Source organism: Ovis aries, chromosome 14 (genome assembly GCF_016772045.2).
Source record: "Ovis aries strain OAR_USU_Benz2616 breed Rambouillet chromosome 14, ARS-UI_Ramb_v3.0, whole genome shotgun sequence".
NCBI classification, from domain to species: Eukaryota; Metazoa; Chordata; class Mammalia; order Artiodactyla; family Bovidae; genus Ovis; species Ovis aries.
This window is the reverse complement of record NC_056067.1, coordinates 6,622,073-6,636,823: the sequence shown is the minus strand read 5'-3', so window position 1 is coordinate 6,636,823 and position 14,751 is coordinate 6,622,073. Positions and strand designations below refer to the sequence as shown.

The window sequence follows — 14,751 nt, the reverse complement described above, 5'->3', positions numbered from 1 at the left end:
TGCCTCCCCACCCCCACTATAGGGTGACCCTCTAAACTCATCGTGTGTGACCAGGGCCTCCTGGTTTTAACGCTGAAAGTCCCAGTTCCTGGGAACCCGCTGGGGGAGGCTGGTCAGCACCCCTCCTCTCCCCTTCTCTGTACAGTTGTAGCACAGTGTTACAGTCGTAACAAGTCAGCACTGTTGTTACAAGATGCGCCATTTCCTCATCTCTTCAGTTTCCTTGTATCTGTCTTCTCCCATCTGGCAGTAAATTTCAGGATGACAAAAACCATCCCAGTGACTTGCAGTTGTGGGTGTCGGTGGATTTATTGAATGAGGAGATGCGCTGGCCAGGCACGAGGGGTCCCGGCTGAGCATGTGTAAAGATGGAGCGGGGGCAGAGAGTCTGGTGTGTCGGGAGCTGAGCGTCTTCTCGCTTAGCCGCTGAGAGGTGTGTAGGCTAGAGCGAGGCCATGCTAGAGCGTTAGCATTTGGGGACTATCACACCCTTTCACTGTCTGCTGAAAGCGCTGGACCTGCTGCCCATGGAAATGCCCAAAAATTGCACATCATTTTGCATATAGATTCAGAATTTTGGGCAAGAGTGGCATGACTACAGCCAGTGGTATGTTTCTTGTAAATGAAGTTTTATTGGCACATAGCCACAGCCATTCACCTACATATTGCCTATGGCTGCTTTCTTATTCAAGCACAGGATTGAGCGGTTGTAACATGCAATGTGATGAACTTGTGAAGTCTCAAATACACCTTCCAGCCCCTTACAGAGAAAGTTTGCCAGTTCCTAATTTGGGAGCAGTTGAGAGCCTGGGGGTGGGTGGTGCCTAGACCCGGGTTAAACCCTTGCTGTAGAAGTGAGAGGGCTACTGAAGGAAGTTAAAGGTGACAGCAAAGTGGTTCGTCCCGCTTTGGCTGGTTTGGATGGTGTGGAAGGCAGGAGACTGGGAGCAGGGAAACCTCCATGGTGACAGCCCAGAGGAGAGCTGGTAAAGTCTGAACGAGGGCAGGGGGGTGGAGTGGCCAGCAGAGATTTCCAGATGCCTACCTCACCAGCTCTGCTTTGCTTCCCTACACCCTCAACTCGGCCCCAGACGCCCACACCCCTGGCATTTCTAGTCTGCACTTGACCACGAGCTGCTGCTGGGTTCCATACAGATACTGTCAAATCAGCCCTCTAAGGCTCATTGCTGGCAACGCGCAGAGGTCTAAGCAGGGAGTTCACTTGTCCACTTCTGCTTTGTGGAGTGCTGGCTTTAAAAAGATCTAAACCCAAAGCTTGGTGAAAAAAAGATCTAAACCCCCCTGGGGTTCACCCAGCAAGTCAAACAGCAAGCGTTTACTGTTGGCATTCAAAACAGCCGCTGCCTCTGAAGTGAGAGGTCTTGAAGGGTGTGCATTGGGACAAAATGAGGATGTGATGAGCTCTCACTGGTCACCACCTCATCGTCCACAATGCTGGGAGGTGACAAGGAGCAGAGGGAGGATAGCATCGTGTACCCTCAAAACTGCTCCCCCCACCCCCCAAGGACCACCCGCTCTTCCGGCTCACAATGTCAGGGTTCAGGGGCCATGTGTGGAGGTGGGGTCCTGGGTGTGAGTGCTCATTCCTCCACTGGCCCTCACTTTTCTCCCCCCTCCACCTGGAAGAACTTGTGCTATTACTGCCATAAGCAGTGTTCTCCAGGAGCATCTCAGCTAGTGCCAGGCAGCTGTGGGGCCCAGGAGCGTTCCCGAGGACGACAAGGTGAGCAAAGAGCTGCGAGGGGGAAATGCACCAAGTCGTGCCTCATGCGGATGCACCTCCAAGACATTCTGCCAAGTGAAAAAAAGAAGAAAAAAACCAGTCACCAAAGAGCACAGATTGTATGATTGCATTTATGTGAAATGTCCAGAATGGGCAAATCTGTAGAGACAGGAAGCAGATGAGTGCCTGCCAGCAGCTGGGAGGAGCGAGCAGGGAGTGAGCACTTAATTGGTCTGGGGTTTTCCTTTGGAGTTGATGGAGACATTTTGAAACTAGACGGAGGAGATGAACAGCATTGTGAATATACCCATTGCCACAAAACCATTCGCTTTAAAGTGGCTGCTGTTATGTTGTGTGAATTTCCCTTCAGCAAGTCATTTCAGGAAGGAAGAGGAGCAGGGGGAGGAGGAGGGGGCGGCAGGGTGTGGGCCTGGAAGGCCTACACTGCTCCTTGGAGGACTCTGTCCTGCAGCCGAGCAGCCATCTCTGTGTTGATGGCCGTGCTACCCATCCTCCCATCGCTGTTTTCTCTCTGCGCCCTGCCACCACGTGCCATTGGCTGGTCTCCAGAGTTCTCAGATCTACCTGCTTTTTTCCTGTCTCACTGTCACCCCCTTTCTCTAGGACCTTCATCCCCTAGCCCAGGAAATGCCCTTTCTCCCTGCCTCCAGTCTCCTCACCTCCACCCTGCACCCCTCCAGCCACCCCTGGCCATAACGTTCCTCCTACGGCACATCTTGGGGCTGGGCCCCATGTCTTTTCTGGCTCCCTCCCTTTGGTAGGAAGGAGCCTGGCGTGCCAAACTGAAGAAGACCATGGACTTGGCTTCGGATGCTCCAGAGCACCCTGGTTCCGACCCTGACTAGTGTGGCCTCTTGGCAAACCCGTGAGGGTGTCTGTTAACACAGGTTCTATCTCGTTTCTCCCTTTGGTTGCACGGTGGTAATGACAGTCTATCGTGGGGCTTGGTGAGGACCAAATGAGATTGCATGTGGCCCAGAGTTACTGAGCACTGGCCCAGGCCCAACCCTGGACTAAGGACATTGTTTGAGTTTTCTCAAATAATAGAAGACTGTGTTCAGTCTGCAACTGTGTGTATATTTGATCCATCCAAGGAGCCTGATAGGCTGCAGTCCATGGGGTCACTAAGAGTCAGACACGACTGAGCAACTTCACTTTCACTTTTCACTTTCATGCATTGAAGAAGGAAATGGCAACCCATGCCAGTGTTCTTGCCTGGAGAATCCCAGGGATGGGGGAGCCTGGTGGGCTGCTGTCTGTGGGGTCGCACAGAGTCAGACACGATTGAAGCTACTTAGCAGCAGCAGCAGCAGTAGCAGCAGCAGCAGCAGCAGCAGCAGCAGCGTTGTCATCATCACTTTTAAAGTCGCCTTCAGTGTCTTCCAGTGCTTTGCCTTCATGCTTTTATTCTGTGCATGATAGGTCCGTTTACCACCCGTACCTGTGTGAGCGTGATGGCTTCACACCATTGTCTGGACAGTCCCTTCTGCGGGGAGCTCCCACTCTCCCCTCAGAGTTAGGCCACTTGCACTATCTCTAGATAGCGTAGTTTTCCTCCAGGAAGGTCTGAGAGGACTGAGGCTGTTTTCCCAAAGATTCCTCAGACTCAAGCTGCATCTTCAAAAGTTGAGTAGCCATGGGGAGTTGAGAGAGACAGAGACGCCCAGAACTTTTAGCCCTGGGTGCTGAGCCTGCAGCAGAAATTTACCCCACACTTGCAGCCACGTGTCCCAGAGTTGTTGTCCTGGTTGGCCAAATTCTAATCATGCAAACCTTTTGCATTCACGTATTTTACAAAGACCTTAACGTGCCGGCCGTGGGTGGGGCATTTCTCGTAAAGGCCCATGAATCTTCTGAGGGTGTCCGTATGATCAGTGTGGCTGATCCCGGCTCTTGACTCCCTGCCCTGGAACGGACCCTCTTCTCTCATGTGGTCCAGAAGCTTGGCTGCTGCTGGACAGCTTCTCCTTTTCCTCTGATGACTCAGGTTGTGTCCAGGAGGCCTCATGGTGTGGGAGGTCTGTGAGGAGGCAGGAAACTGGCGATTGTTTTCTGATCGCTTGACAAAGAATATGACTTTCCGAATACCCAAAGAAGAACAGATTTCTTCCCTCCCTTCATCCGTCTCTTGATTCTAATCCCAGTCGTGGAACTGGCTGACAGGGAGCATAGAGGCCCCAGGTCTTGGCTGAGATGTTATGAACAGTCCTCGGTTTACCGATTCCTTGCATAAATGTTTATTCAGCACGTACTCTGTGTCAGGAATTTTGCCAGGTGTTGGAATATGAGGTGAAACACATGGACGTGGTCACAGCCCTCTCAAGGTCTGTCACATAATAGGAATGACAAGTATGGGATTACCAGCAGCCAGTGTTGATCCCAGCAGCAGAAACAGGAACGTGAAACAGAGGCATCTCCCTGTGGCAGTCCCGGTGGGAGCTGAGGCCTGAAGAATGGAGAAGCGTGAATATGGGGGAGTGTTGCCAGCCACCAGACAAGATGCAGAGAGGCTCAGAGAAAGAGGCCGCTCGGCACATCCCAGGAAGTGACAAGGCGTCATTGTGGTTGGAGGGGATGGAGAGCTCTCCTGGGTTTCAGAGGATGACGGGGAGGAGAAAAATGAGAAATGAGGCTAGAGAATGTTGCTGGGTCTGACATCCAAGTGCCTCCCTGGCCCCAGGGCGCCCAGAGAGTCTCTTCTGCACAGGGTTATGGTACGGCTGGAATCACAGGCCCCCCCTGAATTCTATCTCCCCAGCATTTAAGAACAAGTTATTGCTACTAGATTGCTACTAGTTATTGCTAGTGTCTGCATCTACAAAGGGACACAGTTGACCTGGTCATGCATGGAGATAGGAGGATTGGAGGTGGACACATTTAGTTACCGTGAGTTCAAGGCTTTCCTGGAGATGCTGATGCTGTGGTTGCTGCTCAGACCTGGCCCCCACCCCCTATCTGGCCTCAACCAGCAGGCACAGAGCCTGAAAGGCTGACCAGCAGGCAGGCAGCTCATCCGCAGGCAGAATGCCTGTCATTTGTTTCTGACTTGGAGGAGAGGACATGGGCACCAGACAGATGCAGACTAGGCTGTTGGTGGGGTCATCTGTTCATTCTGTTCATCCAGCCACTCTCTCCAGCATAACTTCTCCGCACCAGGGAAGCACTTGTCATGGTGAGCTGGACAGGCACTGACCCTTGCCACCCTCAGAGACTTTACCATCTGATCAGGAAGAGAGACATTAAACAGAGAAGTACAAAAACAATCACGATTGTTAGAGGAGCTAGAAAGGACTAGTAGAGCATTACCCAGTGCTCTTTACTTGTATGAAAGTTTATGGTTTGAATCTGGGATCTACTGCCTGTCTGATGGGAAGGTGCCTTCTGTGCCTTGGTTTCTTCATCTGCAAAGCGTGAGGAGTGGTGCTAAACCATGTGAGCCTCGGTGGTTTTAAACTTTGCTGTATCTGAATCACCTGGTGAGATGTTAAACATCCCAGTGCCCAGACTATACCACACCAACTCACTCAGGATCCCTGGGGGTGGGGCCCAGACATTTAAGTTTCCTTAGAGGTTCCTAGGTGATTGGAATGCGCAGCCAAGTTTGGGAACCAGCACTCTAGCCCAGCCCTTCTCACACGTCCAAGTGCCTATGAATCAACTAGAGTCTTGGAAAAGACTTCTGGTTTATTAGCTCTGGGATGGGACTGGAGTGTTTACATTTCAAACGGGGCCTGGCGTGTCCTCTGCTGGGGTGATTTTACCTCCAGAGGACCTGAGGCAATGTCTGGAGATGCTTTCAGTTGCCAGAACTTGGGGTGAAGGAAGGTGGTGTTAGCAGCCAGTGAGTGCAGGTCAAGGATACTGCTAAACATCCCGCAGTGCACAGGACAGCTCCCACAACAGAGAGATTTCTGGCCCCAAACGTCCCCAGTGCCAAGGGCTGAGAATCCCTTTGCCAGGGTGAAGCTGATGCTGCTGTTCCCGCTGACCATGCTCTGAGGAGCAGCCAAGTCCCCTCCTCCAGCTCGGCCACGACTCTGGGCTAAGCTGTCCAAGAGTGACCGAGAATTCCTCACAAAGCAAGCAGACCCAGTGAGCCAAGACTGAATTTTGTCTTTGGTTGGGGTTTTGGTGAAAGGCAGAGAGGATGTCTCCAGCTCCAAATCACTGGCGTTAGAGAAGCGGCCGTTTGAATGTGTGTAAGGATGTAGCACTGAGAAATCAAAAGGAAGCTCCCGCGTTTCTACCGGGTTTAAGCAGCAAAGACAAAAGAACTGAAGAAGGCAAGCACATGAATTATTAACAGGCCCGGGTGTGAAAGTGTGGTGCAAGCCTTTTTAACACTGTTTGAGATCAGGATGAGGAAAAATGGGCAGAGACTTAATTGTTTCATTGACTTTTGCAGAGGAAACCCAGAGTCATCAAATACACACAGGGAGGGCAGAGGAAGAATTCATGCACAACACTCTCCTCCCTCACTTTTCTGTTGAGATTAATTTGTAATTTATGGCTCTAATGACCTGCCTGGTGATGGGGTTCAGATCTGGACGCAGGATTCATGGCACGGCTACCCTCGCCCAGCTCTCGAAAGCCTTCCCTCCACCCTACTCCCCCCGCCCTCTTCAAGACCCCCGACATTTCTCATCCAGATGAGCCCCACATTTCTCATCCCACATGGCTTTCCTGCATTTGCTCTGCCAGCCTTCCCTTCGAAGTGTCTCCACATGGTGGCCGAAGGGACGTGACCACTGCTGCCCAGGGGAAACTGTTTAATGGCACCTCAGGCTGTGGTCAGTTACGTTTCCTAGGGTTCCCCTGTTCTCTAGATCTGTGTTCCTCTAAGCATGGTCTGTGGACCCTACTGGGTCCCCAGGAGTCTTTCAGGGGGTCTGCAAGGTCTAAACTATTTTCATAATATTAAGACATTACTTGTCTTTATCGCCGTCTTGACAGTTTCCCTGACGGCACAAAAGCCACAGTGGATGACAGTGCTGGTGCCTTAGCAGGAATCTAAGCAGCAGCTTCCAACTGTACAAACTGTCATTGTGCCCTGCATGACCGTGCTCTCTCGATGACACAGAAGACAAGCAAATAAGTACACAAAGCATTTTTCCCTTAAGAATGTCCTAGATAAAGCAATACTAATGATTAATGTAATTAAATCTCAACTCTTGAATACACAACTTTTCATGTTTTGTGTGATGCCTCAGAAAGCATGCAGAAAGCACTTCCACTTCTGCTGCCTGGCAAAGCACAATGGTGGCCTCCGGGCAAAGCACTTGTGTGTTTGAGTTGTGAGCTCAACTAGCCACTTTTTGCATGCAACACCATTTCACTTGGAAGAGCAACTGACAGACAAATTATAATTATTCAGACTGAGGTATTTGGCAGACATTTTCTCAAAAAAAAAAAAAAAAAAAAAGAGATAGGCCTGTCACTTCAAGGAAAACAGCTGATAGTATTTTTTGCCACTGTTGAAATGCAACCTTTCAAGGGAAATTTAGCATTTCGTACAACTTGTGTCTGCAACTGTGAGCTTGACAGCATCCCCATACTTGAATACTTCTGTGATGAGACTGATGGTATTAATATTGCGTGTGTTCTCAGTCATGTCCGACTGTGTGTGGCCCCACCAGGTTCCTCTGTCTGTGGAATTTTCCAGGAAAGAACACTGGAGTGGGTGGCCATTTCCTTCTCCAGGGGATCTTCCAGAACCAGGGATCACACCTGCATCTCTTTTGTCTCCTGCATTGGCAGGTGGGTTCTTTTATCATGAGTGCCAGTAAATGTGAGTTTTTTAAAAATGTGGTACAAGCAAAATATGAAAATATTTTAAAATCTGCATAACTCAGAGAATCTATATTTTCCAAGTGAATTATTATGAATGGGTTCAAGAACCATTCAAAGTACAAGATGGAACCCTGGATTTTAACTGGGCAGAGTACAAAATAAATTATTGATAAGGTCTCAGATTCTACTATGCAACTAACCTTTAAGAAATACCTCTTGTTGAGTTTTGGTGTAGTATCAAACAAGACTAGCCATAGTCACTTGGAAAAAACTATTCTGATATTCTTCTCTATTTTCATTACATGTCTATGTGAGTCTGGCTTTGCTTCATATTCTTTAACAAAAATTAAATTATAACAGATTGAACGCAGGAGTCTATGTGAGAACCTAGCTGTCTTCTAAGCCAGACATTAAAGGGATTTGCAAACACTGTTCAGCAATGCCACTCTTCTCACTAAATTGTTTTCTTAAATTGAAAACGATATTATTATTAAACAAAGCTGTGTTCTTTACGCTGACATGTAATGGATTTAGTATTATTATTGCAAATAAGTAGATAAACATTAAAATTTCATCCGTTTGAATTTGTAAAGGGTAAATACTGATAGACATAACTCACATAAACAAAAGCTGTTTGGGAACCTCAATAGAGTGTAAGTGTGTAAATGGGTCCTCAAGACCAAAAGTTTGAGATCTGCCATCCTGGACCTTCTCCCATGTCACCTCTGATCTCTGTGCTCAGGACAATGTGCGACTCTTGTGTTTAACCTGCTATGTGCACCACCCTAGAGAGCCTTGCATTTCAGAGAGTAATCACATTACATTAGCAGCTGAAGTTTCGCAGGGCTAAGGAATTTGGGAGTTTGGGAGACTTAATGACTTGCAGCATGGAAAGCCATGCTGTGAAAAATAATACCAAACAGCTGGTGGGAACTGAGTGCCCACCGAGAGCTGCCCTTGGGTGCGTCTGTCTTTCACCCTGAACTCACAGAACCTGTAACTACCAACCTTCCTGTGCAGCAGGAGCTGGGCTAGGCCACGTGTGGATTGCTTCTCAGTCTTCCTCCTACAAAGGGCGCTTGCAAAGGATGGGTTGGATTCCCTATGTTGCCTTCTCAAAGCGACATCCTTTTTCTCCTTTCTCAGAGCTGACCTGAAAGTCACCATCAAGACCCGAATAGGCTGGTTTCCCATGAGAATGCTGCCCCTTCCACAAGCCCACCTCCTCAGAGCTGCAGGCATTTTCAGGCCTCATTAAGCCTCTTCATGGAGTAAGTTGTCTTGGCCTGGACCAGATGGACTCCCTGAGGAGATTTGGCTAAAACATCTTCTCCTGAACGTCTGAAGCTCCCATGCTCACAGGCACCCATCTGTTCCTCTTGTAATGCATCTCAGCCGTTGCGTTTGGGATGATCTGGAATTTTCACTGCAAATGAAATAACCCTGCCCCGTTTCCTCTGACACCCAATTCCCACTTTCACAAGCGTTTGGTTTCCTGGGCAGACAGACTTCAGAGTGATGCTGGCACTTTGGATCTTTGTGTCACATTGTAGCACCAAAATCCTGCCATTCACCCTCCTGTTCTCCAGTCTCCTGAGTCAAGGTTGCTATATGAATAAGGGCAAAGACTAAATGGGAAATGCAGAAAGGCTTAGATGGAAATCCATTTCTCTTAGAATGCTATATAGTCCCCCTCTGTGGGTTCTTTCTGTTTTGGATAACTTTGAACCAGTGGATTCGTGATATATGGCTTTTTTGTGACTGGCTTATTTCACTCAGTATAAAGTTTTCAAGACTGATTGTGTTGTAGCATATGTCAGGTCCTCGTTTGTTTTCATTGTCAAATAATAGTCCTTGGTGCTATAACACATTTTATTTATTCATTCATGAGTCAGTTTGCCAGTTTGCGGCTCTAATGATGCTATGTGCATTCATGTAAAGGTTTCTGTGTGAACCTCGACTCTCGGCTCTCTTGGATGTGTGTCTAGGAGTGGAATTGGTAGATGTATGGTGACTGTATGTTTAGCATTTCAGAGAGCTGCCAAGCTGTTTTTCACAGTAGCTGTGCCATGTTATAACTCCACCAACAATGTATGAGGGTTCTAGTTTTTTTATATCCTCACCAAGACTTATCATTGTTGGTCTTTTTGATTGATTGATTGATTGATTCATTTATTTATTGAACAATTAGGGAATTTCCTGGTGGTCCAGTGGCTAAGACTCCATGCTTCCAACACAGGGGGCCCAGGTTCTGTCCCTGGTCAGGGGACTAAGCCTGACGTGTCACGTCTAAGAGTTTGCATGCTGCAAGGAAAGGATCTCGCATGTGGCAACGAAGATCGAAGATTCCACATACTGCAACTAAGACCTGGTGCCGCCAAATAAACAAACGTTAATATTAAAACCCAGCTAGTCACTGAGTGCCTGTGTGTGCTGGAGCCTAGAGAATAAGAGTTAGGAAATCACGTAAGGAGCGTATGATATTTGGCAGAGACCGACAGACCAAATGAAAATGCAAATAAAAGTAAAAATGCAATTATAAGGGAAATTACAGAGGGGTGGTTGTACGTGATGTTATGTGACTATACACCAGGGAGGGTTTCCCTCAGGAGGCAATGACTGAGCTGAGATGTACAAGCTGAATAAGAGCTTAGTAGATCTTTGATTATAAACAAGAGTGTTAATGGATCTCATGGAGAGTTTGCCAGATCCACATAACAGAGTGGTTTGGGGAACTCAATGAAAGTTATTGTTAGGGAAGGATTAGATCCCTCAATTAGTGATTCTCTGGTTTCCTTTTGTAATCCCCTACCCTCCCTCACTCTCCAGAAGGAAGGGGCTCTAGACAAATGATAGTATTGATGGTGATGGTGGTGGTGATGATCTTGAGGTAGGCTCTGATTTGATAGGTGCCTTCTATGTGTCGAGCACTATGCTAAGTAATTTAAAACATCTTATTCATTTCTTATAATGACATTGCAATAGAAGGAGGTCAGCATGAGATCAGAATGAAGAAGAAAAGGAAAGGGGAGTGTGGGAGACAGGCACTGAGTTTAGGTATGAAGGAACTGGACTTGTAGTTGAAGTGACTCTTGAGAGAAATGTTTCTAAGTCTGTGTTCACAGAGCACCTGAAATAGACATTTGGTTTCAGAAAATATACATTCATGCAATTTCATTCTGTTTATACTTAGAAGGGTATTTTACTTCTTGAATATGGAATGCAGTTTCTTTTACTTTAAATTAATTCTCTGGTATTAAACTAAATAGTTTAGCTTAATCACATATAACACACCTCCCAGTATAAGGGCCTGGATCCCAAATCTCGCTACAAATTAGTTTCCAGCCCAGGCAATAAATGCATACCTGGAGCAAATTCAAGAAGGGAAACCACTTTAATTAGGTTTGAAAGTGTCTCCAATCAGTTCCAGAATAGCTGTCACTGGATTTATGATGTACCTTCCAAATTGTAACTCTTTTCATATTCAACTGAAGTGAGAAGGCCACAGAGAAATTGAACTTGATTTCTTGAAACCTAAACATTTATCTCCCCAAACAAGTGCCTCTAGAAAAGATGGGCAAGATTGATGGAAGGCAGGCCGGTTCACCTGTCTGTCAGCCTCTATGGTAGTTTCCACTTAATTGAGAGTGTTCTAGAAGGATTAATCCAATCAAACCTTCCTTGGAACATTTCCATAAGTATAGTCTGACCCCGCTAATCTGTCACGCAACAATTGCACTCACTTTTACATTTGTGCCCGAATGACAGTAACACACAGCTTTCCTGGAGGAGGAGCTGGTGCTGAGACTCAGAGGCTAGATGGCTTGCAGAGTATCACCGACTTCTAAGTGTCAGAACCAGGATTCAAGCCCAGATTACTCTAATTCCAGTATTTTGAGCCCAAGGGACATATTCAGAATAAAATATCAGCAATAAAAATGATGATTAGTCACCTTATCTATGTGATTTCCAGCTGTTTTGAAACCGAGTCGCCTGTTAATTTTTGTTGGATTCTTTTAGCCTTGTTTTCGCAGCCATAGTATGTGAATGTGGCAGAACTCAAGAAAGTGGACACCGGGGCATGGCAGAAAGACGTGATGCCAGGGTGGGAAGAGTGGGAGCAGAGCCTGGCTTTCCACTTCGCACCGATGCGACTTCGGGCTCAGCCACTCTGACAGGAGTCTGAGCAAGCTCCGGGAGTTGGTGATGGACAGGGAGGCCTGGCGTGCTGCAGTCCACGGGGTCGCAAAGAGTCAGACACGACTGAGCGACTGAACTGACTCTGACGCTTTGTCTCCTCCTCTGGGTAGAGGGAATTAACACCTCTGGGTAGAGAGCTGTGATGAAGTTGAAGGGAGAAAATGCCTTGTGAACTCTAAATTGCCTTCACATTGCTTACTACTTTCATCTAAAAGAATGCCATGAAGTCTGACAGGAGTGGTATGCAAGGTCTGCTCTGAGAGGTAACTGGAGATGTCCTACTTTGTCAGAAAGTCACCATGACTCTGAGCCTTGATCACTCACCAATCAGCTCTTTAATTCTTATGTAAATGGCATAGTAATTGTGAAGAAGATAGGGTATCTGGGTTAGAATTCCTGCTGTCTCCACAGTGTGCTGGCCACTGTAGCAATACTTTATGAATATTATCTTGTTAAATAAATCTATGTGATTGGCAGGAGCATTATAATCCTCACTTCACAGACAGAAAGTGAGCACATGTTGGCTCGATTTACTGTAGTCCAGCTAAACGGCAGTTCCCTTTGGTTCCCAACCTTTTCTCCCTTCCATTTTACTTGTTATTATCAAAGCAGTTTGCCAATGGAGATTATTTAACTCCTTCTCCTAGATGACTGTCATTTACCTTTGACTGTAAGATGATGTGGTAGGCAGGGGACTTACCTGGTGGCCCAGTATCTAAGACTGCGCTCCCAATGCAGGGGGCCTGGGTTCAGCTCCTGGTCAGGGAACTGGATTCCCACATGCTGCAGCTAAACGTTTGCATGCCACAGTGAAGACTGAAGACCTTCTGCAACCAAGACCTGGCAGCCAAATTAAAGCAATGAGCCAACAAATAAATAAATATTGTTTTAAAAGATGATGTAATGGGGAGAATAAGCCTCCCCCCCATTGGCTGCCCACCTCCCCAAGAAAAAAGATGTCCACCTTGTAATTTCAGGACCTGTGAATGTGTTACCTTACATGGCAGAAGGGACTTTGCGGATACAATTAAAGTAAGGCTCTCGAGATCGGGAGATTACTTTAGATTATGTGGATAGGCCCAATATCACCAGAAGTTTCCAGGATAATTAATACAAATGCCAGAGACAGAGATATGAGGACAAAGCAAAGGCTGGAGTGATGAATTTTGAAGATGGAACAAGAGGAAGGAGTCAAGGAATGCATGCAGCCTATAGAAGCTGTTGGGGAAGGAAATGGCAACCCACTTCAGTATTCTTGCCTGGAGAACCCCATGGACAGAGGAGCCTGGCGGGCTACAGATATTCTTGCCTGGAGAATCCCATGGACAGAGGAGCCTGGCAGGCTACAGATATTCTTGCCTGGAGAATCCCATGGACAGACGAGCCTGGTGGGCTACAGTTCAGGGGGTTGCAAGAGCTGGACACGACTTAGCCACTGAACCTCCACAGAAGCTGTAAAGGATGAGGAAATGGATTCTCTGTTCGAGCCTCTGGGAGGAACCCAGTTCTGCTGGCACTGCAGTTTTAGTCCAATAAGGCAGACCTGCTTTGGACTTCAGACCTCGAGAATATTGGGTTTTAAGCTACTAAGCTTGTGTTAAGTTTGTGGTAATTTGTCGTAGCAGCAATGGGAAACTAATACAGAGGGTCAGACCGAATGAGTGTTCTTGGCAGTCAAGACACGATCATAAACATTCAAGTGTGTACAGCTGTACTGTGGGCTATAACATTCTCAGCAGCAGTGGACTGTGAAGCCAGCCAGTGAGGTCAAGCCCACACAGCCGGGGAGGGCAGCTCCTGGAATCCAAGTTCAAGTCTTTCCAACCATGTCACCCTCCTTGTTCATAAATGTGGTCTGTGTGGCGACTCCCTCCAGGGCCCACAGCTGGTTGCCAGCAGAGCTGGGCTGAAATGTGGTCCTCACCCTCCAAATACACTTCTTCAAAAGCAGGGATGTGGACCACAGACTCCTCACAGAACGGGGATGTCTGACCTGCTCCTCTGCCTCTCCCGCTTGGCTATTTCCGAAAGTGCCTGAGTGTGGTGCTCATCCTTCGCTTGGGACTAGCCTGTCCTCACTCATGGTCTCGTGTGATGACTTGACGGGCGGACGATGGTGAAGTAATCACCAGTGAAGCGGTTAATGTTTGCTGAATGTCCCAAGACTGCACTTTGACTCCTTGTCACCACCACCCATTATTGAGGGAGAGTCCTGATAGGGGAATCTCTCGGCATAAACAAGGGCTGGGGTTACTCATGGTTCAGGGTGTACCCTATAGAATGCTGTGTCCTCCCCAGTGCTGAGCTTAGGATGCAGCTAGATGACAAAGTGTTAGTCGCTCTGCTGTCAGAGACTCTTTTGTGACCCCAAGGACAGTAGCCCACCAGGCTCCTCTGTTCATGGCATTCTCCAGGCAAGAATATAGAGTGGGTAGCCGTTCCCTTCTCCAGGGGATCTTCCCAACTCAGGGATCAAACCTGGTCTTCTGCATTGCAGGCAGATTCTTTACCTTCTGAGCCCCCAGGGAAGCCCAAAGTTGTGTTTCTGAGGGAAGGAAGGAAAGTGAAAGTGGATGGGCACCCGTTTTGTACACAGAATTACACCCAGTGAATTCAGATGGCTTTGTCTCACAGCGGCATTATGAAGGATTATGGTTCCTCTTTCTAAATGTGGAAACTGAGGCACACATCCAGTGGGTACAGGACTAGAAATAGTGCTGGAGAGTTTAGAAGTGTGGGATTAGTGAGGGGAAAAGCCAGAGTTACAGTTCATACCTTTGGGTAACAAAAGGCATTCAGTGTCCTCTGTGTCCGCCTGTGAACAGGAGAGTTCACACTGCATCACTGACCCGCACATATAGTTTATTTTGACCTGCTAATGTCCTGAACAGAGTTGATCCAAAACTACTTGTGTGGGGTGCTGGGTTGGTGCAAACTACACCAAGGTAGGTTTCAAAAACTTGAATTGTATTATTTTATCTTAGACAGATTAAAAA

General features: G+C 47.5%; 2 long non-coding RNA genes across 4 annotated transcripts in view; one reads left to right on the top strand and one right to left on the bottom strand.

Annotated features, from left to right (window-relative positions):
- LOC105609364 (uncharacterized) overlaps positions 1 to 14,751 on the top strand; it is a 291,225-nt gene that overhangs the window by 183,799 nt on the left and 92,675 nt on the right. The gene's annotated exons all lie outside the window — the stretch shown is intronic.
- Positions 10,931 to 12,593, bottom strand: LOC132657663 (uncharacterized). The gene is made up of 2 exons (XR_009596150.1): positions 12,456 to 12,593; positions 10,931 to 11,892 (listed from the first exon to the last, which is right to left on the bottom strand). It is a non-coding gene; the product is annotated as an uncharacterized LOC132657663 (long non-coding RNA).